We start from the raw sequence: 24941 nt of genomic DNA on the forward strand, positions 1-24941 counted from the left end.
ATATATACAATGGAATATTACTCAGCAATCAGAAAGAACGAGTTCTCAACATTTGCTGCAACATGGACGGCACTGGAGGAGATAATGCTAAGTGAAATAAGTCAAGCAGAGAAAGACAACTATCATATGATTTCTCTCATCTATGGAACATAAGAACTAGAATGATCAGTAGGGGAAGAAAGGGATAAAGAAAGGGAGGGGTAATCAGAAGGGTGAATGAAACATGAGAGACTATGGACTATGAGAAACAAACTGAGGGCTTCAGAGGGGAGGGGGGTGGGGGAATGGGATAGGCCGGTGATGGGTAGTAAGGAGGGCACATATTTCATGGTGCACTGGGTGTTATACACAACTAATGAATCATCGAGCCTTACATCGGAAACCGGGGATGTACTGTATGGTGACTAACATAATATAATAAAAAATCATTATTAAAAAAAAAAGTTGATAAAAATATGAGCAGTTTTTGTTTATTAAAGTTCCTCCCAAAATGCCCATCTCAGAATGTTTTAATACATGCCACAGTGCTTTTATTTAACTATTTTATAGTTGCTTAAGTAATTTTCTTCAAAATATACAAGATTGTGGACTGCTTAACCTGTATTCTAGGACTGTATCACAAAACAGGTTTTCCAGAATTTTCTTTGCACACCAGGGGTCTCACAAGGATATTACAAACTTGATTCAGTTTGCTTTGTTGAATTTGTAGTAAGTCTCATTTTTAGCACACACAAAATATCAATGTATGGTAACCTATTTATAGAGTAAAAAATTTTTTGAGTGGATTTCACCATTCTGTTCATTATTAAATAAAATTTTTGTTTATGGAAAAGTTTTAGATTTACGTGAAAGTTACAAAGAGTTCTCATATACCTCACCTCAGGGTGTCTTGTGTTAACATTTTATATTACTAGGTACATTTGTCACATTCCCACCTCTCCTTAGCCCTTGGTAAACTCTAATCTACTTTCAGTCTCTGAATTTGCCAGTTCACGGTACCTCATATAATCGGAGCAGTGCAATATTTGTCCTTTTGTGTATGGCTTATGTCCCTTAACATATCTGCAAGGTTCATCATCGGTATTATTGCATGTGTCAGAACTTCATGCTTTTTTAATGGCTGAATGATAGTCCATTGTATGTATATGCCATATTTTTATGTGCCATTCAGTTTTTATGTGCCACATTTTGCTTATATATACATGTATTAGCATATAGTTATTTACATACATATTTTGTTTATCCACCATCTGTCTAATGGATAGCACTGCTCTAGAACATATTTTTGGTTAATTATTATCACATCTTATTAGTCTGATTAGATTGGTCATAGTAAACTGTACAATAGGAAATTATTTAACTCTTGCAATAAAATCCTGAAATTGTCTCTGGAGTATTAAAACCTCAGTCCACTGAAATTGTGAAACATTCATATTCATATTAGCACAGTCTATCCAAAAATTAATGAAAATCTTTTCTTATTCTAGATGTGATACCTTTGGCATCACCGTCTATTTTCTTTAGTTAAAAGTAAACAATAACACTAATTGGGTGAATTGTTTTCTTTTAGCTATTATTTTTTAAAAGATTTTACTAAAGAGAGAGAGAGAGCAGGGTGGGGAGGAGGAGCAGAGGGAGAAGGACAAGCAGACACCGTGCTGAGCGCAGAGCCTGATGTGGGGCTCGATGTGGGGCTTGATCTCAGGACCCTGAGCTCATGACCTGAGCCGAAACCAAGAGTCAGACACTTAACCAACTGAGCCACCCAGGCGCCTCAGCTGTTATTTTTAGTGCAGGCTAGTATGTTGTGTAGAATTATCATCCACTTCCTGAACATCTCTTTTCTTTCCTTTTTTCCTTCCTATTCTCTTCGTAATTTCTGAGGGCCTTTAGTCAGTTCAGGAATAAGTTCAAATCTATACCTATTACTTAAAGAATTGTTTTCTTTCCTCCGTTATACAGTGTTTTAAAAAATTATAAAAGGCATGGTATTCATTGTAAAAAATTTGAAATAAGAAAACCATAGCACAATTTTAAAAATATGTAGAAATACGCAGCTTGTTGGTACATTTCTTTCTAGTATGTTTATGTATATTAACAATGTTTTTAGATACTCTTTTTTGAGTGTTGTTGACATACAACGTTACATTAGCTTCCGGTGAACAACTTAGTGATTAGATGGGTCTTGAGTTAAGGAGAACATTTTCCTATCTTTAAATATGAATGCATACAAGTCTTGTCTTTGGGCCATGATTTTTTATAAAATATTTACATCTTTTTGGGCCATGATTTTTTATAAAATATTTACATCTTTTTTTAAGCAGTAAGGTTATTTTAAGTTTTTCAAAATAAAATTTGAACATAACAACGTAGTTAACATACTTGTGGAAACATTTTTGTGTGCATACCTCCTTGATGATTTCTTTTATTATAATCTTGTTAGAGACCGATTTTTTTTGTCTGCTTTGCATCTCTTGATTAATGTGAATGAAGTTGAGTGTAAAGTCATTAGACCCACATTCAAGAAGCAAATATTGTTCATATACCCACCCCCTACATCTCTTTGCAGTTAATTCATTCTCACCTCTGACAAACAATCAGCCTGTGCCCTGCGATCATCCACTATTCTTTGCTTTCCAAGACAGCCCTACGTAATGAGATGGCTCTGTTCCTTTCTCTCTCACAAAATGACACACTTTTAATGATGATAAGATTATTTTACCCTTTTAATTAGTTTTTCCAGCACTTCCTACTAAATTCAACTATTTTTTTCTCATATCAGTACCTCTTGTCTCTATTTGTTCTATTTCAGGCAGCATTCCATTTTATGCAGTATCCTTTTTTTATAGTAGTCTTTTAATAACAACAGTTCACATTAACTGAGCATACACAGTAAGCATTACGCACTGTTTGTTGTCCATGTGCATCAGCTCAGTTTTAATGCTCAGGAACTACATTCTAATATTATCCCTTATTTTTTCAGATGGGGTAATTGAGGTCAGTTACACTCAGTAACATTGCCCCCAAATGTCAGAGTCAGGCAGTTTGGCCCCAAAGTCTGTGCTCTGTAGGCTCGCTGTCTTCTTTATTGATGCTTTAGTTGTGGGGGGAAAAAAATGAGGTCCTTTTCAGTGTCTGGTGGTAACTGTGCCCCTAGGAAAGTTAGGAACTCTTTAAGAACCGCCTTTTTCTAGAAGATTTATTTATTTTAGAGCAAGTGAGCATGGGCGGGGAGAGGCAGAGGGAGAGAGAGAATCTCAAGCAGACTCCCTGGTGAGCATGGAGCCCAGTATGGGGCTCAATCCCACAACCCCAAGATCATATCCTGAGCTGAAATCAAGAGTCAGACGCTTAACCAACTGAGCCACTCAGGCGCCCCCACCCTGCTGCCTTTTAACTAAGTGCAGTAGTGCAGGGCGTACTCTTAGAGTTAGGAGGTCTTGGATGAGATTCCAAAATAAAAGATTTAAGAAATCCCATACCTTATGTTAGGACGAGAGCATGTGGTAAAGAATGTAGTGAGGTGGCTTTTAGCCAGAAGGGTGGTTGTGGGCATTGACCCCAAGAATCATCCAGAACAGTTTTGCAGTAAAAAGAACAAAGACTAGCCCTGCTTTCCTCGGGAGGAGGGATGAGCCTGATGCCTTTTGTTTGTGGTACACTTAGCCCAAAATGCTTTTTGATGCCCATAACCATTGATAGAGGTAATCTTTAATCACTGCCAGCCAGAATGCCCAGTGCACTTTGTATTCCGTACCCTCCCTATATTGAGTTGTCTGTCCTTTGGATGAGGTGCTTTTACTGTGCCTGGTTCTTAAAAGGGCCCTGAAAGCTTCCATTTCCTGGCTCGTATCTCGCCATCAATTACCTGTCAAAAAGATTTGTTTTGTTTTGTTTTTAAGGTTTAAAAGTGACACTGGCAGAGGTGGAAATAAAACCAGCTTCTGAATTGTCAGTTTTAGACTCCGAGAGAGAGACAGAGAGAGAGAAGGGAAAAAAGGCATTTTTAAGTGAAAAGCATTTGGTTTTATGCATGGGTTAACTCTAAACTGGGCAAGTTTCCTGCGAGGAGGGAGGAACAAATACTTTGCACTGTGTCCTTGGAGTATGGGTGGGATTCATGGACACACTTCCCTGCTTGGCCATTTTAATGATTAAAAGAAGCCCCATGCTGTCCCTGAAGATCTCTCATCCTTCCGTTAAGGTCAGTTTATTCATTGTTCCCTCCCTGTTTTGCACGAGAGTAGGTGAATCAGAAACACATAGGTGTCCCTGTAGTCTGTCCCGGACCCCATCCACACAAAGATCCTTTCTAGGAGCCCTCGGCATATTGTGAAGTACCTCCCATCACACCTCAATACTAATAAGAAATCAGAATTGCCTCATGACAGCATTGATAAGATGTCTCCTCAAGTGAGCTAGGAAGCAAAACCTCAGGTGGGAACTTGCCATCAACAAATACGGAACAATCTTTTAGGTGATGAAATTCGTTAATGCCTGATTTGTATGAGTTTTGTCTTCAACATGTTTGCGATCTGAAAAGGTTCTGATACAGTTTTGTCACTTGTAGCGCCCCTGCTCTGTGGGAACCCTGTGATTGCAACTGCGTCTCCTCCCATTGGCTTCAAGGACAGTTTTCCTGCAAGTGAACAGGAAGTGGTTTTAGTATAGTGCTGGCACTTTTGGTCTGAGCCAGCCGGGGTTCTTTGAAACACTGTGGTTCTCAACTATCCGCTGATGGGCTGGGTTGTATTTTTCTAGTTAGCAAATGTCTGTTACTATTAGTAGCCATTATTGTTCCTTTCGAGCATCTTACTGCCTAAGACATATACTTAAATTTTCACAAAGGGAAGATTTTACAGCCAGTTCCCTACATTGGTAGTGCAGCTAAGCTTAGCAGTTTTTTTAATAAATGCTTTTGGAATATTTTATTCTCTTGAAAGTGTGCTGCTGCCATCCCTCTCTTCCAATTATCCACCTGCCCCTCCTAAGCTTGCTCTTGTAGACACTGCTTTGTGGTATTGCCGACAGCCCCCGCTGGAGAATCGCTGTCCCGAAATAGGAATCACATCTCGTATACGGTGCTGTTGTTATTTTTCTAGCTGAATTGATTCTTCAGACGGGATTTAACACCCAATCAGCAGCTGAATTCAGCAAAGGATTATCTTGCCATGTATATGGTTGTAATGAATTTCCAATTTTGGTTTCTTTGTGAACAATGAGAAGCGAATAAATCTTTTATATGTAATTGTAACCTTGTCCTTTGGAAACTTTTAGTGCACAGCTCTGTTCCAAAGTTTAGACCTAGTAAAATTTTAGTAAAAATCTGCTGCTTATTTAAAAAAAAACATTGCGGGTTAAGGGCTTTTGATTTTTGGAACCGTATTCATACATATACGTATAAACACATAGCGATACACCAGTCACTATGTTTTTAGGTGCAGTGTTTAATTTTAGTTAGAAAACCTATTACCTAGTTGGGCGATTTCCATCCTGTGCAAATTGTACAGTCATGTTGCCCAGTAAGATTACAGGTTGGACACCCATTTTCGAAGTACTGCCAATACAATGAGGCTTTTAAAGAGATTTGCTGCAAATTATTGTGCTTTCGTATTGGCACCAGTGTTGCTCAGCACATTATACGGCTTCATGTATGTAACTGTTCGTTGTTTACTTTTAGTCCAGTGTCGCTGTGTAGACTGGGTATATTCTAATAGTATTAACTATTTAGCTGTTACTATTTAGTATTAACTATTTACCTTTGCCCCTCCAGTTGACTGCCTGGATTTTGTCTATTTGCAAAAAATTAGGTATTAGGATCTGCCAACCATGGGTTGAGTGGTTCTAGAAGTACTGTTCTTTGCCGTATTATGAAACCGTAGGTCCATGAGTTGTTAAACTGCCATTATTCACTTGATCAAAAAATGTACCCTGAATTTTATCATGGTGAGCCATCATTTGTTGAATAGTATTCATCTCAACCCTAGTCACCAAGGTGATTCAGATATATTTGGTAACTCTTAGACTTTCTCCACATGAAGAAAATTTTGGTATTCCACTGTCTTGTTCTTTTATGAGTTGTCATATTTTCCTATGTGTTGCCAGAAATATATGTTGTCAAGTTGTTGACTCAGCAGTTCCTCTGTATGGTAGATCTGGCCCTGCTAAGATTTTCTTTCTACCACCTGTGGTCAAACATAGGCGTGCCTTCTGTTTTTTAGGTTCTTTAGTGACTGTTCTTCGTCAAATCTTGCCTCTGCTCCTTCACCACTAGATCATTATTTAGCCCAGTTAAAATATGAGATCATCTTTTGACTTCGTGGTGCACTGGAAAACTTACATCTCCTAGTGGATGAAAATATTTCAATGATAAGGCTAATCTCCATGTGGTATTCCTTTATCTCTAATCTTTGCTTACATGCTTATGTGTTATGCCTACACATACTGGGCAGTTTGATGCTTTTACAAACACTTTACCTTCACTCATGGCCAGGATACTGGTGACCACTATTTGGGGGCCACCTGTCAGTGGGGTTACAGCTAACAAGTGTCCTCTCAGTTTTGTCATAAGATTAAATTCTTTAAAAGATTAATGCCTATTTTAGCAACCCTGCTAATCAGTGTGACTCTGAACAAGGCAAATAACTTCTTTTAAAAAATGATAATTATTGTGATATAATTCATATGCTATGAAATTACCCTTTTACATTTCAGTGGCTTTTAGTATATTCATGGAATTGTGCAATCATCATTTCTGTATTACTGTAAAACATTTTTATCACCCCAGAAAGAAGCCCCATACCTCATCTTTTGCAGTCCCTGCAACCACTAATCTTACTTTTGTCCCTGTGGATTGGTCTATTCTAGACATTCATATGAATGGAATCATATAATATGTGGCCTTTATGTCTGGCTTCTATCACTTAGCATGTTTTGGTGGTTTACCCATATTATACTGTATATCAGTTCTTCATCCGTTTTTATGTCTGAATGACATTACACTTTATGGATGAACTTCATTTCGTCTGTTTATCTGTTGAAGGACATTTGGGTTTCCACCTTTTGTCTGTTCTGAATAATGGTGCTGTAAACATTTGTGTATAAGTTTCCACGTGGACATATTTTCATTTCCTTTGCTATACATACAGTTAGTGGAATTGCTTTGTAGTATGGCAACTCTATTTTAACGTTGTAATTTTGACAAACTTAAAGTGTTTGCACCATCCTACCGTATCACCGGCAATGTATGAGGATTTCAGCTGATCCCTGTTCTCACTTGTTACTTTTGGTCTTCTATAATAACCATCCTAGTGAACGTGAAATATCTCACTGTGGTTTTGACTAGTATTTCTGTGTTGAGCAACTTTTTATGTGCTTATTGGCCATTTGTATTTCTTTGCAGAAATGTTTATTCAATTCCTTTGTTCGTTAGCATTGGGTTACATGTCTTTGGTTTTGTTGTGAAAAATCTTTATATAACTAGATAATAGACCCCTTTTGGGTATGTGATTTGCAAATACTTTTTCCCATTCTCTGTGTTGTCTTTTAACTTTCCTGTTTGAGGTATTTAAATTTTTAATATTGATGAAATCCATTTTATCCATTTTTTGGTCACTTTTGATTTTGGTGTCATAACAAAGAAACCATTATCTTACATTGATGTCTGATCCATTTGGCATTTATTTTTATATATGGTGTGAGGTGTAAGTTCAACTTTATCCTTTTGCATGTAGATATAGAATTGTCCTACCCCCATTTATTGAAAAGACTCTCCTATTGAATTATCTTGACACCTGTATTGAAAATCCATTGATTCTAAATTTAAGGGTTTATTTTGGGCCTATAAGTTCTTTTTCATTTATCTCTATATCCTTATATCCAGATCATACAGTCTTTATTATTTTAGTTTTGTAATAAATTCTGAAATCTGGAAGTATGAATCCTCCCAACCTGGTTCATGATTGTTGGACCCTGAGTTTCCATTTGAATTTTAGGATCATTTTGTCAATTGCTATAAAATAAGATCTGGAATTTTGATGAACATCACATTTAACCTGTAGATCACTTTGGGGAGTATTGCCATGTTGACTATTAGATATTCTCTTAGTTCTGTTAGTCCATTAACATGGGAGGTCCTTCCATTCGTTTAGTCTTTAATCTCCTTCAACATTGTAATTTTCAGGATAAAAAGTCTTGTATTTCTATGTAAAAAATTATACTAAATGTTCTGCTTTTTCTCATGATATCGAAAATAGAATTGTTCTCTTATTTCATTTTGATTGTTCATTGCCAGTATATAGAAGTAAAATTATTTTTAATTGATAGTGTATGTTCTAAGCTTTCTGAACTCATTAGAGTTGCTTCTTTTTATTCTAATAGTTTTAATATTAGGTGGGGTATGGGGTTTTTTTTGGTAGATTCCTTAGGCTTTTTATGTGTAAGATTAAATCCCCTACAAATACAGATCATTGTACTTCTTTCTTTCTAATCTCATCAATTTTTATTTCTTTTTTCTGCCTAATTACTCTGGCTAAAATCTCCTGTACAGTATTGGCAAGAGCAGGCTTCCTGGCCTTAGTGGAACTACACTTACTTTTTTTCCATTAATTATGATTATAGCTGTACAGTTTTTGTAGATGCCCTTTGTCAAGTATAGAAGATTCCCTTCTATTCCTAGTTGGTTGAGGTTTTCATTTTTTTAAATCATGAGTGTTTGTCATGAAATTTGTCAAATGCTTTTTCTACATTTGTTGGTATTTATTCTGTAAATATAGTGTTTAGATTCATTGATTTTCAGATGTTAAACCAACTTTGCCTTACTGAGGTGAATCTGACTTGCTCATGGTCTGTAATCATGTTCATGTCTAGATTTGGTTTGCTAGTGTTACATTGGATGTTTTTGGAAATCTGTATTCAAAAGGTCGCTTGCTCTGTGATTTCCTCATTTTGTGTTTGTCTGGCTTTGGTATCAGGCTAATACGGACTTCATAGAATGAGTTGGAAAGTGTTTCCTTCTCTAATATTTTTTTGGAACATTAAGCAAGGGATTGGTATTAATTCTTTAAACGTTTCACTGATTACCGTTAAAGTCATCTGTTCAAGGATTCTTCTTTTTGTGACTTTTATAGATTAATTATCTTATTTATTTTTATAGGTCTGTTCAGATTTTTCTTGAGTCAGATTGGTTGTGTCTTTCAAGGAATGTGTCCATTTCATTTAAGATATCTAATTAGCACACACTTTTTAATAGTATGTCCTTGTGATTCTTTTTATTCCTGTAGGGTTGGTAATGTCTCCTCTCTTATTCCTGATCATATTTATTTGAGTTTTTTCTCTCTTTTTCATGGCCAGTCTAGCTACAGGTTTGTCTTTTATTGTTTCAAAAACCATATTTAGTTCCCTTGATTTTGTTTTTTTTTCCTTAGTCTTTCTTTCATTTACTCCTATTCCAACTGTATTATTTCCTTCTTCCTGATTGATTTGGTTTAGTTTATCTTTTTTTAACTTCTTAAGGTAGTTTGCTTATTGATTTGAGAACCTCATAATTACAGCTGCAGTTCTCCCTCTAAGCACTGTTTTTGTTGTATCTCCTAAATTTTATATATTTTGTTTACATTTGGGAAGTATTTTCTAATTGTCTTTATTATTTCTTCTTTGACCCATTGGTTATTTAAGAGTTTGTTGTTTAATTTTCCCAGATTTGCGAATTTCCCAAATTTTATTCTGTCATTGATTTCTTTTAATTTCATTTCATTGTGGGAGAACATAGTTTGTATGATTTCAGTTCTTTGAAGTTTATTGAGACTTCTTCTGTGTCTTAGCATGCAGTCTGTCCTGGAGAATATTCCATGTGCACTTGAGAATAATGTGTGTTCTGCAGTTGTTAGGTAGATGCACCTCTACAGATGGTTAGTAAGTCCAGTGCTCTTATAGAATAGCCAAGTCTTCTATCTCCTTGTTGACCTTTGCCTAGTTGTTCTGTTGTTGAAAGTGTGGTATTGATGTCTCCAGCTGTTAGTGCTGAATTACCTATTTTTTTCTGTTTCCATCATTTTTTTCCTTATTTTTGTTGCTCTTTTGTTAGGTACATATATGCTTATGATGTTTGTATTTTTTGCTGAATTGATCCTTCCACTATAATGAAATATCCTTATTCATTTTTTAATAACAAATCTTCTTAAATTACAGTTTTTACTAATATAGTTATCCAGCTCGCTTTTGGTTACTGTTTGCCCGGTATGTCTTTTTATATCTTCTTATTTGCAAACATTTTGTGTTTTTGCATCTAAAATATGTGTCTTATAGACAGCATGTAGGTGGATTGTAGTTTTTAATCTATTTTTGCCAAACTCTGATGTTTTATTAGATTTTTTAAATTTACATTTAATGTAATTAAACATACTGATAAGGTAGGACTGATGTCTGTTGTTTTCCTATTTGTTTTCCATGTGTCTTATGTCTTTTTGTTTCTCTGTTCATCTCTTACTGCCTTCTTTTATGTACCATTTTAATTCCTTTGTTTCTTTTACTGTATTTTCTAACATTCTTTTCATGCTTGCTCTGGTATTTCAATTATTAACATCCTACTTTAAAATAGTTGTTTTCAGATTAATACCAACTTAATTTCAGTTATGTACAAAATGTGCTCCACTCTTTGTTCTCTCCCCTCTTCTTTGTGCTGTTATTATTATACAAATTACATCTGTATGCAATGTAAACACACCAACAGAATCTTCTAGTTACTCCTTTATGCTATTGTCTTTAAGTCAGAAATGAGCCAAAAATGTTACAAATAAAAATAGAATTTTTTTGTCTTTTAAATTTATTTATGCAGTTACTTTTACTCATGCTCTTTATTTTTCATGTATATATGAGTTACTGTCTAGTGTCCTTTCATTTCTGCCTGTAGGACTCTTGTATCTCTTGTAGGGCATGTCTGTTAGCACTGAATTCTTTTAATTTTTGGTTATCTGGGAATGTCAGAATTTCTCCTTCATTTCTCAAGGATAGTTTTGCTGGATACAGACTTCTTGGTCAACATTCTTTTTCCTTCAGTAGTTTGAATATAATCATCCCACTATTTTCTGGTCTCTGTGGTTTATGAAAACTTACTTAGGGTCCATTACATGTGATGAGTTGTTCTTCTCTTGCTGTATCCGAGATTCTGAAGTCACTTTGACAATTTGGTTATTATGAGTCTAAATTTGATTTGAATGTCTTTGAGTGTATCCTTCTTGCCATGCATTGATCTTCTTGCATGATGTATAGATTAGTACTTTTCATCAGATTTGGCAAATTTTGCCCATTTATTCACTTATTCTTTCTGTCCTCTTTTCACCTTTGTTTGACTCCCATTATGTTTGTCATCTTTACTGAGTACTTCTTTTTCATTATTTTATAATAAATAAGAGAACGTAAGGCTCTCTGTAGTACTGGCTGAAGTTCATAAACAGTGTTCTTGTTTTGTTGTTCGTTAAGTGTGTTTGTTATTTGCTGTGAAGCTTCATGTTGAGAATTTCTGGTTTGAACTACCTCATATATACATGATATGTGTGTTATATAAGTATGTATGTATTATATGTAAGCATATAATATAGAAGCTTGTATATTTTTAAGTTACGTATAAAATCATATATTAAATATATTGTATCGCATTTTGATTAGTGTGGTTGCTGTCCTTTTGTACATGCCTAGTTCTTAATAACTTTAGTACACCAAGTCCCTCATTCTTACTTTAAAAAAAATAATTGTCTTATTTTCATGTACTTATTCTTCCAGGAGACCTTTAGAAACAACTTTTCAAGTCCTCACCATGAATACCATTGGAATCGCAGTTGGAGTGGCACTGAATGTGTAGATTAATTTTTGGAGAGCTATCGTCTTTCTCATCTTCTCCTACATGAATGTGGTATGTTTCTGCTTGTGTTCAGGTCTGAAGTATTGTGTGTATCTATTCCACTTGTTATCTTCAATATTTTTTCCTACTTTCTGAAAGAAATAGGCAGACGTCCTAGGAAATGAGATTCTGTTCGAAAAGTACAGAAGATGTCATCTGCATAGACTAGATTCTTCAGTATAAAAGGTCATACAAAATGTATTTTTTTGGATAGGATGGTAACATTTCTTCCACGCAGCCCTAGGGGTCTGCCTTGTTTATAATGTTCCATATCCTTGTTTTGTATTAATTACAGAGATGATTTCTGATAATAGGGAAATTATGAAGTAGGCCATTTGTTTTTAGTGCTCTCAGCATCCCTTGACCCTCTTCGTTCCCATTTAGAAGTGCTTCCTCCATCCTGCAAGCTTCTGGAAACTCAGTGCCCATTGAATACAGGATATGTACCCATTGAAGACCTTCATGCCCTCCAGTATAAGGCTAACTTGTGTTCTCACTACAGAAGTTTAGAAACAGAGGGGTAAGAGTCTTGTTCCACTTGATGGTCCTGTTTCAATCTTAAGAGCAGCTTTCCGAGAGGGATTCTGAGAGGGATTTGAACTTGGATCCTATGAGAAGCATCACAGGAATTAGGGCCGTTTAGATTGTGGGAGACAACACGTCCAAAATAAAGGGTTTGGTAATCTGTTTTCTGGTCTTTTATTGAGTCAGGAATAGTTGCTTTTTGCTGCTTTTGAAGGCAGTTCTAGTTAATGGATAAACAGATTTAAGAACTGTCCAAAGATGAAAATATTCTTGGAAGTGATACCTCATGGTTTCTGTGACCACTTGGAATGGAATTTGAGAATCTCCCTGCATTGTATTGAGAGGTTGGATTACATGCACTCAGAGGTCACATTAATTTCTGAGATTCTGACCATCTCAGTAAGGACAAGTGAAACGAGTATTATTGTGTGCCTACTTCACATGTTCCCATTTAATCATCACTACAACTTTCTGAGGCATCCCAGAGAGGTGGAATAAATTTGTTGAGGTAACTCATCTAATTAATGGCAGAGCATACCTCTCCCATATATCTTAATTTACAAGAGTAATTCCTTAGATTTGTATAGCACTTTATCATTTAGAAACTTTTCACAAACATGGTTTTATTTGATCCTTATGAAAATTCAGTGCATTTGGAAGAACAGATTTCACGTGTTTATTTTATAAGTGGAAAAACATGGGTTTAGAAACTCTTCGAGTTTCTCGGGGGTAAGAGGGATCTGGGAGCCCATTCTGTACAATCTCCATGCTTCACAGTTGAGGAAACTGAGTACCAGAATTAAAAATCAGTGTATTTTGTAGGTATTCTTTGATTTGTGTTGGAGGGAGGGGAAGATCAGGCTACATGATATCCTGGGGGGACAGAAGGGTTGTGTTGCTTTTATCCATCCTTTAGTATACACTTGATTAAGGCCAGCTCACCACATTAGAGTAAATGGCATTTTAACAGACATTGATCAAAGGCATTAAGGGTTTAAGGAGAAAACTTAAGGCTTTAGGGAACAGGTCATGGAAGATACTTTGGGTCATGATATCCTTCTTGGTAGCTCTGAAAACATTTAAAGTATTTCCTGCTCCAGGTTCAAGGGACACCCGGGAAGCAGGGCAGGAGAGAATGGGTTACGTTGTTAGTTTGCGATCAGTCTGGTACGGATGGGAATGAAGGCTCAGCCCCTGCCACAATTCTAGGAACCAGGTGACTCGTGGGCCTGTGACATAGGCTCAGCGTGTTGGCTCCCTTGACTATAGCATGGGTTGCAGATTTAGAACCTCAGGGATGGAAGGACCTTAAAAACCTCCTGTCCAAACCAGCTTATTTCAGTTTGATCCTAATTCCAGTTCTTTTAAAATATACCCAATAAATGGCCTTAAATTTAACCAGTGGGCCAGTACAATTAGCAGTGGGGAAGTCCTTCCTAAGTCACCTTGGCTCTGCTTCGAAGACTTCCACGCAGTAATGAGCTGAAATATATTTTTCTACAGCTTCAACTTAATCAGCATCTTTGTATTGTACCCCAACTCAAAAATATTGCTTTATTGTTCTCTCTCCTGCATCTTCAGTTTCTTCTCTCTGCTGCCTTTTGAGCTGCCAGGCACTGTGCTGGGAGATGGGGATATGGAGACGAATTTAGACACAGTCCCTGCCGTCAGGAGTTCTCAGTCTAGTGAGAGAGTTCGACATGTACACAGATAATTACAACAGTATGGTATGCTCTACAATGGAGGTATGTACAAGATAACTATGGGGTTCAGAAGAGAAATCATTTGATTGAGTATGGAGATGCCAGAGGTTGGAGGAACTGATGCTTAAGTGGATTCTTAAAAGAAGTGAAGCTTGACCAGGAAGAAAACAGGGAAGGACCGTTCAAGCAAAGGCATGGACATTGGAGATAGAATGATGAAACGGGGGAACTACAAGTAGTTCCTGAAATTAGGTTAGAAATGTAGGCTGACAGTACATCCTTATATAGTGTTCCTTGAAATGCAGATTCCATTTTGAGTGTTTTTGATGGTCACTCTGGCAGTGCTATAGAGTATGTTCTGGAAGATTTTCAAATCCGGGCAGGGAGATTAGTTAGAAGGATACTGACGTAGGTAAGATGGTAAATGATCTAAGGCCGGAAGGAGTGGGAGTGGAGAAGAGGAGCTAACCTCTTAACAAGAGGCTATACAAACACAGACATAATAGAACCTGGGAAGAGTAATAGAGGAGACAATTAAGGCTCCCAGACTTCGGCAAATGTCCATTCATCTACCTCCATCGCTGACCTTGATGAGAAATGGTCTCATGTTTTTTAGATGGGCGTTGCTGCCGGTTTCTTCTGGACCAGGGCTTGACTGTACCGTTTTTTGCAAGCTTCGTTTTGAGATGGCAGCTCTGTATGAAATGTTGATTCTCAGAAAGACATCTGAACAGCTGCAGACCTCTCCTAGGATTACTTAGTTCCCGGTCCTTCTCAGCAGTAGCAGCCCTCGCTCCCTACCACATGTCGCCCAAAGTCAGAGTGGAGGCTCTCATCTCTAAAACCCACTCAGGGAAGAGACGGCCCTCGTTGTTACTATCTCAGCTGTTCTCTTTTGCTTAGGGATTTTACAGTGTTTATGGTTTATACCTCCCAGTAAAATGTATTCAGTAATCAAAAATCTATACATGCAGTATTCATTTCCTCTTTTCTCAAAGCAATAGGAACATGTCTTTTGGAAAATTCACCTAGCGCTCAGAGTTGTGACCTTGTGCATTCAGAGAATGGATTTCTGTGACTAGAACGATTAATAGGAGATTATATTTAAGTAGACCTTATGTATTTTCAGTGGACCCTGTGTAAGTAGCCATCCTAGAGGGCAGTAAGGGGAGGAAGGAGTGGGAGAGGAAGCTCCGAGTAGGACAGCAAAGCAGTACAGTAAGAGATTGGGCCTTGGAGCGACATAGCCTAGGCTCAGACCTGCTCTTACATTCACTAGTGTGGTGTCAAGCATGGTTTTTCACCTCTCTGGGACTTTCCTTTCTCTTATGTAAAATCCGTGTAATAATCTTTTTTGCAATGATCTGTGGGGGGATGGATGATCACAATGATTTGTAAGGATTTCATGGGATTGTTCGTGTAAATTGCTTAGAACAAGTCTGAAGTGTGCTAAATGCTGTATCAGTTATGGTTGCTGCTGATAATGATGTTGACCGCGACAAGGATTGAAAGAAGATAGTTAACTAGAAGTGCTTATATTTTACATTGTCAATGAGACTCTTGGGGTTCAAGAAAGAAAGGAAAATGAACTGACTTGAAGGTTCTCAATGGTATACTAGTACGAAGTCAATTTTCTGCCTACTTTTTCTTCTCCGCCAAATAGGTTTGGGAAACCAGATGAATTTTGTCCATGCCCTGATCACTAATCTATTGCCTTTGCTCTTATTTCCAAATAGAAACCTGTTGAAAAGTTGTGTTACACCTGAATAAAGGTTATCCTAAAAATGTAGAAAAATGCTTTGGAGTTGGTCAAAACTGAACTTGAAACCTGACTCAACTGCTTACTATTTGTGTGATCTAAGGCATGTTACTTTACCTCATTGAACTGCAGTTTCTTCATCTAATACAGTAATTCATTTGCAGGGTTTCTGTGAGGGTATTTGTCAAGTGTATGTCATAAGCACTCTATAAATCACAGCTATCGTTGTTAGTGCTTGGGATACTCACCACGTGACAGAAACACCAGCAGGCCCTGGTGGCTGGGAGGACTGCATGGATCCAACCTCAACCTGGAGTTGTGCTCTTCTGAAGAAATCCTACTCGGATGGATATAATACAACCTGCTAAGTGTCCTAGCACTTATCAGGTTGTATTATCATTGTCCGTGTCTATGGCTCTCGTCTACCAGACTCTAAATTCCTTACAGGCAAGGACAGTGCCTTATTCATCTTTGTATTCGGTGCCTAATCCCGTGCACATTGTAGGCCTCATTAAATGTTTGTTGAATGAAAAACTGAATCATCAACAGACATTAATTGGGCGCCTGCTCTGTGATCTCCATGGGCTCAGCTTTTCCCCGCCAGTTGCCTACAACGTCCAAGCTGTCTTCAGTATGCTTTCTCCTGAAGCTTCCTCCTATCTTCTCATCCTTTTGCTGAGAACTTCTCTGTGTAGTGCAAGGATAGCAGATACATTTACTTCATCTCAAGTACCATCTCCAGCCGACTGAGAGTACCTGCCTTGATTATGTTTGATCAAAAGGATTCTGAAGCCAGGTCTCATTTCAGTGTGAAAGAGCGTTAATGACTAATCACTGATGTTTGCCGAGGGGGGGAGAAGGGGGCGTAACGGCACAAGGGCCACGTATATGTCATATTTGATGTTATGTTTTCCGTGAAATAGTCTGTTTCTATGCCTGCATTTTAGTCTTGGCTACTTGCAGATGTTGCATGGCTGCTGCCGCCGCCGCTGCTCCAGTTGCTGCTGGTTGCTCCTTGGGTAGGACCAAAGTGATCATTGCTCAGAACCTTCATCCTCACAGTCTGGGGTTTGTTCCTGTGGCTGGTATTCCCAGTTTCCCCTTTCAACTTTACCTCAGCTATCCCCTTACCTGCACTGACAGGTAGGCCTCCCCTTTCCGTTCGCCACCCAACAGGCTCATGTTTCTTTTCTTTAGTATGATTAATTGCTCTTGTTCCATGAAGCCTTCTTTCTGTTAGAAGATGTGACAACTAGAATACAAGTTAAACGATTCCATCAGGGCGCTACAGTGAGTCATATAAGCTCCCCTTTGCTGTGGGAGAAAATTACAGACTTTGGGGCAGGAAGAACTGAGAAGGGAGGCGCTGTAGACGGGGGAGAGAAAGACCATAGCAGATGGAGTAAGATCCTGGGAAACGGTGTAGGTTGGGAGGGTAAAACCTATATAGGGCTCTAAAATTGGGGCGGAGGGATAGCCTTGGTTGAAAGGAGTTACCTCCTCACTGGAGTATAGGGATAGGAGTAAGGAAGAGTAGCTGAGAAAGGGTATTGCAGATCCATAACTGTTGAGGTGAATGATGGAGAGGAAGCTGACCAGGGACACGATCTAAGGAATATTCGGGCCAAAAGGCTGGAGTGGGGCCTTTTGGTATGTTAAAGTGAGAAACTATTGTATTAAATGATACATGATATATTCGGTTAAAGTGAGAAACTAGTTTGAAACTCGATTAGAAACTCAGGAAATTATAAAGTGGTCTTGGGCCACTGTCACAAGTAAATTTGATTGCCTGGGACTGGCCTTTATTGATTGAAGAGTGGACAGCTAGCAAGAGGGGGTTATACAGAAATGAATTTGAAAATGCAGACTATATGGGGAAGGCAGTTAGGTCAGAAGTGAGCTCAAAGTCTGTGAATAAAAAGAGGACTTAGTGTGATCAAGATGCGTGTTGAGTAGTTGGAAACTTAGAATAATTGGACCTGTAATCGGAGGGTGGATTTTGAAACCTTGAGATTTCAAAACTGGAGTGGTCAAGATACTTTTGAAGCTGGGATGTCAGATGGTCAGTTACATAAATACTGAAGCGACACAGGATTATAGCGAAAGCTGGGCTGGGAGCGAACACTGTGGGCCTATAGAATAGGCTTTGGTGACTGAGGAATGGTCAGAGATTGGCTCATGGCAGCTGTGCAGATGCGAAAGAGGAAAGGATGTAATGGGACAGTGGTAGTAGGAGCTGCAGAAGAGTGGCAGGTATCATTAGAAGTTACAAGAACTATGATTTGCACATCGCACTGTGGTGCTGGCTTGCGGAATGCCCAGCTAAAACGATCCCCTCGTTTACTGAGCGCCTGCTCTGTCCCCGGCACCTTACTCTGTGCTACCCATTTACCCCGTTTGGGTCTGTCACATACCAGGTGTGAGAGAGTGAGCAGCAGTCCCAAGCAAGCACAGCAAGGGGAGCTGCTGGCCCTCAGAACTGATGGAATGCTGTGGCCATCCCAGCAGACTGGGCAGCTTGAAGTGGCATAAAAAGATTTCCTTAGGATCAGAAGTTCCCTTGACGTTGAGCTAACTTTATTATGTGGTAGAAGCTTGTGTTGGCTGGTCCATAATGTATTCCGGCTTCTGAGCCTCTGAGTTGAGAGGTATGCTGCTAAAAAAGCCAAACAAAAAAACAGGCACAGCACTTTAAAAACACACATATTCATTAACTGGAACAAGACAGTCGGTTATCTAATTGAGCTTTTAAGATGAAGGATAGATAAAAGAGAGCTCACATCAATGGGTGAATAATGAAACCACTTCGTGAAAGCCACTCTGAGGTCAGGGTGCCTCCAGTTTGGTGGACGTGTTGTAGATAATCCGCTGTGCTGTTGGGAAGGAGGGCTGGAAACTGACCCAGAAAGATGGCCTTTAGGACCCGGAAGGGTCAAGTTTAGGAGAAGAGAGTCTCTGTGAACCCTGTGGTATTGCACAGGGTCTCATTTTTCTTCAGTTATAGTCTTCACATGAGTCAGTATCTCAATGAAGGTTTAGAGCCACTGTGATAGAGTGACCAGGCCCTCAGACAGCCTATCCCCTCCTGTGGGGGCTGCTTTATATTTATTCCTCAGGAGGATCTGGTAGAAGACTTCATGTGAGGGAGAAGAAAAGGCAAGAAGCGGAGAATGACTACAGCCCGTCCTCGTCTCTGTGACCCAGCAGAGGGATCGTCCTCTTGAGACTCTCCAGACCACAGGTAGCTCCTTTCAGTTGCATGCTTAGCCCTCTCAGCTACTTTCTCTGTTCAGAAATTGTACTGTATGTGCGTGTATGAACTATTACTTCCCATAAAGAGTACTCCATGTTCACAGCAAAAAAACAAACAAACAAAAAACCTCCCTACAGTAAGGCATAAGGCTCGCTCTCTGTTAGGCCTCCAGTGGGCAAAAATTGCTGGATCCCCAAAGCTGGAATATAGGCCACCAGAGAGGAGTTTGGGTTTCAGCAACAAAGGACCCCAGCTTCATGGAAGCGAAGGCAGTCAGCTGACTTGAAAGTAGCTCCTATCCCTGCACTCACATATTTTTTTTTCCTTCAGCTCCTTGACTAAGATACCACTGATGAGAGCAAACCAAAGCCATACTTTCTCCTTCCACTGGCACTTTCTGGCCTGCGCAGATGCTGTTAGGAGTCACTCTCTTTCATGAGCACTTCCTTCTTAAGACCCACAGAGTCATGAATGCTGGAGTTGGGGTCAAACTTGTCCTACTTGTCTCAGTGCTTGGGGAATACTAATGATAATCAGCCCGATACCGACTTCCACCTGATACCATGACAGCTCCCGGAGAAGCTGTAGCCAGGGCCAGCAGCCCTGTGACCCCCAGCCGCGGGACTTACTCCTGATGTGTCAGCTGATGACAAAATACTAGTAGGAGGGCTTGCCCCAACCCAGTCCCTCTTCTGAGTTAGTCATTAGAGATCAGGACTTGTCTTAGGGCATATGTGACGTAAGGACAGATAACCCAGGGGTTAATAGTAAACAATATCAGGAGTCCAGGTTATTACCTTTTCTCTCTCTTGGGGATGGGCAGATTTGGGTAAGTGGAAAGTCTTGTGCCTTTCAAATATAGGCCCAGGGATTCCCCAGGACACCCTTGGTCACACCATTTGGTACCTTATCGCGGGTCTTGCCTCTTCTTCAGAGTTTTTCTAGTGTACTTCTTGCTCTCACTAACCACCTTTTATTCCCTGCCCGACCGTGATGGGTTTCAGCAGATGTTTTTGTTTTGTTTTTTCTTTTCCCTTCCTCAGGCCATCTGTAACAGTCGTCATCTGGGAGGAGGCTTATTGTGAATGAGTGAATGAAGCCTCAGTGAGTGTTTGGAGTGACACCCATGTTTTTTCTCTGAATATAAGGAGAGGGAAGGAGGCCATGAAATGCCATTATAGAGTAACAAAAATTTGACATTTTAGTAGATACTGGACCTAGAAGCCTATATGAATGAAGGAAACAAATGTGAGAGACCTCGGAGGTGTATGAGTGAAGATAGGAGTGAACGCCTTATTGCCCTTAGTAATGGAGGAAGAGAGGGGAGAAAAGTGAAGGAGGTCATAAAATCCTTTATGTCCCCGGAGGAGGCCCTGAGACTTGCTTCATAAACCAGGGACTTTTTAAGGTGGATTGAAGACGAGTCGTTGCTCTGCACTGCTTCGGTTGCCATCTGTGTGAGAGTCGTTCCAAGCACTCTTCTCAGGTACAGCTGCCTTTGTGGCGATTTCTCTTGAGCCCTGTTGAGCAACAACCCAGAACGAGGTTTGCAACTCAGAACTCTCTGGATCAGTGACAGGGGGGGGTCGAGGACAGAGGAGGTAGCCCAGGTAGTACCAAACCGCTCGGGTTTTTTTATATAGGATGGATGGGGTAGAGGCGAGGAGCACAGTGGTTCTAGGCAACTCCAAGCACCTGGTAAGGCATGAGGAAACAGTACACTGAAAGGTCAGCCCTTGGACCTATTATTTGTCAATCCCCAGAGCATGATAGAATATCTAAGAGTTATAAAGGATTCTTTCATAGAAGAGATTTAGAAGAGGGGAACTTCCGATTATGTAATATGGGCATTACGGCTTTTAAAGACATCTGCTGCCTACATAGGTCATGGAGATTGATACCAGTTAGGATCAGCCTGTGGCTGTCTAGGCCAGTACTGACATAGAGCTTTCATGCTCTTGGAGAGCTACTGCCACTCTCTTGCTTTGACAGGTGTTCATCTGCAGTATGAGTCCAGTGCTTGAAGGAGCAGGAGGACAGCAGGCATCCCGGGGGCAGCAGTGTGGTCTTCTGAGTGAAGATGGCAACAGTAAAGAAGATCATGGACTTGGCTGGATTGAGCTGGGCTTGTTTGTTGTTTCAGAATTTAAAAAATACTTTTTTTCTTGATGATAAAAGTAACAGATGATCATTGTTAAAAATCAAAGGTATAAATTAAAAAGTAAAGAACACCTATAATCTTGTAACCCAGAAAACAGCTCAACATGTGAGTGTGTTTCCTTTTTTCTTTTTAATTAAAAAAGAATATCTGTAACACAATTTTTTCAAGTTTTTATTTTAATTCCAGTTAGTAAACACACAGCGTTCTATTCATTTCAGGTGTACAATTTAAAAACAAAATTGACATCATGTTGTATATGTTCTGTATCTTTTTTGTTTGAAAATAATGTATTTCCATGTCATTAGCATTCTTTGAAAACACAGTATTGTTACATAATATTTCATATGGATGTAACAAAATTTAGGTAGATGATTGTATGTTGCTGGACACTGCATATTACCAATTTTGCCTATAAAATGTAATAAACATCATTGTACATTAGTCATGTACATTTCTAATTATTTCTTTGCAGTAAATTTCTAGAATTGGAATTGCTGAGTTTGATGAGAGCATTACTAGGGCATCTGAAAGATACTGTTGAATTGTCCTCAGTATAGTTGTAAAAGTTACATTCCCGTCAGTGGTGTATAAATGTGCATATTTCTCCACACGTTCATCAAAATATGGCCTTTCTTTTTATAAATCTCTGCGCATTTAATAGGTAAAAATATACTTCTGTTCTATTAGAGATTTGTATTTGTAATTTACATATAGTAAAATTCAGTCCTGATTTATAGTTCTATGGTTTTTTTTTTTTTAAAGATTTTTTATTTATTTATTTGACAGAGATAGAGACAGCCAGCGAGAGAGGGAACACAAGCAGGGGGAGTGGGAGAGGAAGAAGCAGGCTCATAGAGAAGGAGCCTGACGTGGGGCTCGAACCTGGAACGCCGGGATCACGCCCTGAGCCGAAGGCAGACACTTTAACCGCTGTGCCACCCAGGCGCCCCGTTCTATGGGTTTTTTAAAAGATTTTATTTATTTGAGAGAGAGAGTGTGTGCACACGTGGGGGGAGGGGCAGGGGGAGAAGCAGGCTCCCCGCTGGGCAGGGAGCCCAATGTGGGAGTCAATCCCAGGATCCTAAGGTCATGACCTGAGCCGAAGGTAGACACTTAACTGACTGAGCCACCCAGGCGCCCCTGTTCTATGGGTTTTTTTTTTTTAAGATTTTATTTATTATTTATGTGACAGAGAGACAGCCAGTGAAAGAGGGAACACAGCAGGGGAGTGGGAAAGGAAGAAGCAGGCTCCCAGCGGAGGAGCCCGAAGTGGGACTCGATCCCGAAACGCCGGGATCACGCCCTGAGCCGAAGGCAGACGCTTGTTCTATGGGTTTTGACAAGTATAGTCAGGTATACTACTTCAGTACCACTTGAAACAGTTTTATTACTAATAATTTCTCCCAATTGTTCTTTTTGTTGTAAACCACTTTTCCCATTCCCAATCCCTGAAAACCACTGATTTGTTCTCCATCCCTACGGTTTTTCCCTTTCCAGAGGTGATAGGATTGGAATCGTGCAATATGTAGATATTTTGGCCTGGTTTTTCACAGAGAAATGCATTTAAGATTCATCCATGTTACGAGGATCATTAGCTTATCCCTTTTTATTGTTGTACTTCATTGTATGAATGTACCACAGTATTTTATACATTCACTAATTGATGGGCATATGAGATGTTTCCAGTTTGGGCAATTATGAATAAAGTTGCTATAAGCTTTTAGGTATATTGGTTTTGTGTGAATAAAAATGTTCATTTCTATAGGGTAAATGCCTAGGAGTGGGATTGAGCACCAAGCTTTTCCAAACTTCCTGTGTCATTTTGCATTTCCACCACAAATACATGAGTTCCAGTTGCTCCACATCTTCCCCAGAATTTGGATATATATATATATTTTTTAAATGTTTAGTCATTCTACTAGGTATATAGTGTTATCTTACTGTAGATTTGATTTGCAATTCCCTAATGGCATATGAGTTTCGGCATCATTTCATATGCTTACTTGCCATCTGAATATCTTCTTTTTTTTTTTTTTTTAAAGATTTTATTTATTTATTCATTTGACAGAGAGAGACAGCCAGCGAGAGAGGGAACACAAGCAGGGGGAGTGGGAGAGGAAGAAGCAGGCTCATAGCGGAAGAGCCTGATGTGGGGCTCGATCCCGTAACGCCGGGATCACGCCCTGAGCCGAAGGCAGACGCTTAACCGCTGTGCCACCCAGGCGCCCCCCCATCTGAATATCTTCTTTGGTGAAGTATCTGTTCATATCTTTTGCCTCCCCTTTTTGGGGGGTTGTTCCTTAACTACTGAGTGTGTAGATTTCCTTATAATTTCTTTTTTTAAAGATCTACCTATTCGGGGGGGGAGAGGGAGAGGGAGAGAGAAACCCAAGCAGAATCGCACTGCATGTGGAGCCCAACGCAGGGCTCAGTGCCACGACCCCAAGATCATGACCCAAGCCGAAACCAAGAGTTGAATGCCCAATCTACTGCGCCATGCAGGCACTGCTATTCTTTTTTAATTCTAGTTACCATACAGTGTTATATCAGTTTCAGGTGTACAGTATAGTGATTCAACACTTTCATACAACACCCAGTGCTCATCACGAGTGCCCTAATCCCTATCACCCGTTTCACTCATCCCCCCCAAGCCCCCCTCCCCTCTGGTAACTATCAGATTGTTCTCTGTAATATAAAGAGTCTGTTTCTCGCTTTCCTCCCTCTCATTTTTTTGCCTTTACTTGTTTGTTTTGTTTCTTAAATTCCGCAGGTGAGTGCAGTTCTCATATATTCTTGATACAAGTCCTTTGACAGGTGTGTTATTTGGAAATGGGTTTTCCGAGTCTGTGGCTTGTCTTTCCATCAACAATATTTTGCTCAGAGCAAAAGTGTTTAATGGAGTCTACCTTGTCAAATATATGACAATGTAAGTTGGGATGGGTATAAATGGACTTGAAGTGTTAAGTGTTCTAAGCCACTTAAATTATCCAGGGGGTGTTTAATAGTAACAAATATTTACTGTAAAACTATGACTAAAGGTAGATCTAAAAGATCTATCATGATCCTTACACCTACGTGTAATCTCCTTCCCTTAAATGTGGGCAGGACCTGTGTCTTGCTTCTAACCAACAGGGTGTGGCAAAGTTGATGGGATGTTACTTCCATGAAAATATTTTGTAATATTGCATATACATTTAAAAATAGCTTCAAAATATACAGAGCATTAATAGAAGTGCATGGAGAAATTGTAAATCCACCAAGTGAAATAATTCAACACCTTTTCAATTATTGAGAAATCACATATACAAATCAACATAATACAGAAGATTTAAACAGCCCAACTCCTAAGCCTTGTCAAATGGATATGGAAATACATGCACTTCTGCTTTGAAGAATTACAGAAATAATTCATCTGAAACACATTTGCAACAGTCACAAGAACTGATTCTGCATTAGATCAGAAAAATCTAATTTAAAGAATTGGCGAGATTCAGGAGTTAAGATGGCGGAGTAAGGGTCCCCTTTTTCAGCTGGTCCCGAGTCGAGCTGGATAGGTACCAGACCATCCTGAACACCCATGGAATCAGCCTGAGATGCAGGAAGATACATCTGGATCTCTACAAATGATCATCTCCAGCGCTGAG

The 24941-nt window shown here is 39.2% G+C and overlaps 1 long non-coding RNA gene across 10 annotated transcripts in view; it reads left to right on the plus strand.

The window, feature by feature from the left end:
• The window catches only part of LOC103674175, a 65680-nt gene extending 43942 nt beyond the window's left edge, over positions 1 to 21738 (plus strand). For 3 of the 10 annotated variants that reach the window (XR_005834894.1, XR_005834885.1, XR_005834893.1), the window contains 6 exons: positions 11779 to 11908; positions 14003 to 14166; positions 14741 to 17026; positions 19000 to 19124; positions 20180 to 20240; positions 21129 to 21738. This is a non-coding gene — a long non-coding RNA (uncharacterized LOC103674175). Of the gene's footprint in view, positions 1 to 11778; positions 11909 to 14002; positions 14167 to 14740; positions 17027 to 18999; positions 19125 to 20179; positions 20241 to 20341 lie in introns of all 10 variants that reach the window. The other 7 variants (XR_005834896.1, XR_005834897.1, XR_571564.2 and 4 more) reach the window with 7 other exon arrangements.
• Positions 21739 to 24941: the final 3203 nt, after the last annotated feature.

Source organism: Ursus maritimus, assembly GCF_017311325.1.
Source record: "Ursus maritimus isolate PB19 chromosome X unlocalized genomic scaffold, ASM1731132v1 scaffold_X1, whole genome shotgun sequence".
NCBI lineage: Eukaryota > Metazoa > Chordata > Mammalia > Carnivora > Ursidae > Ursus > Ursus maritimus.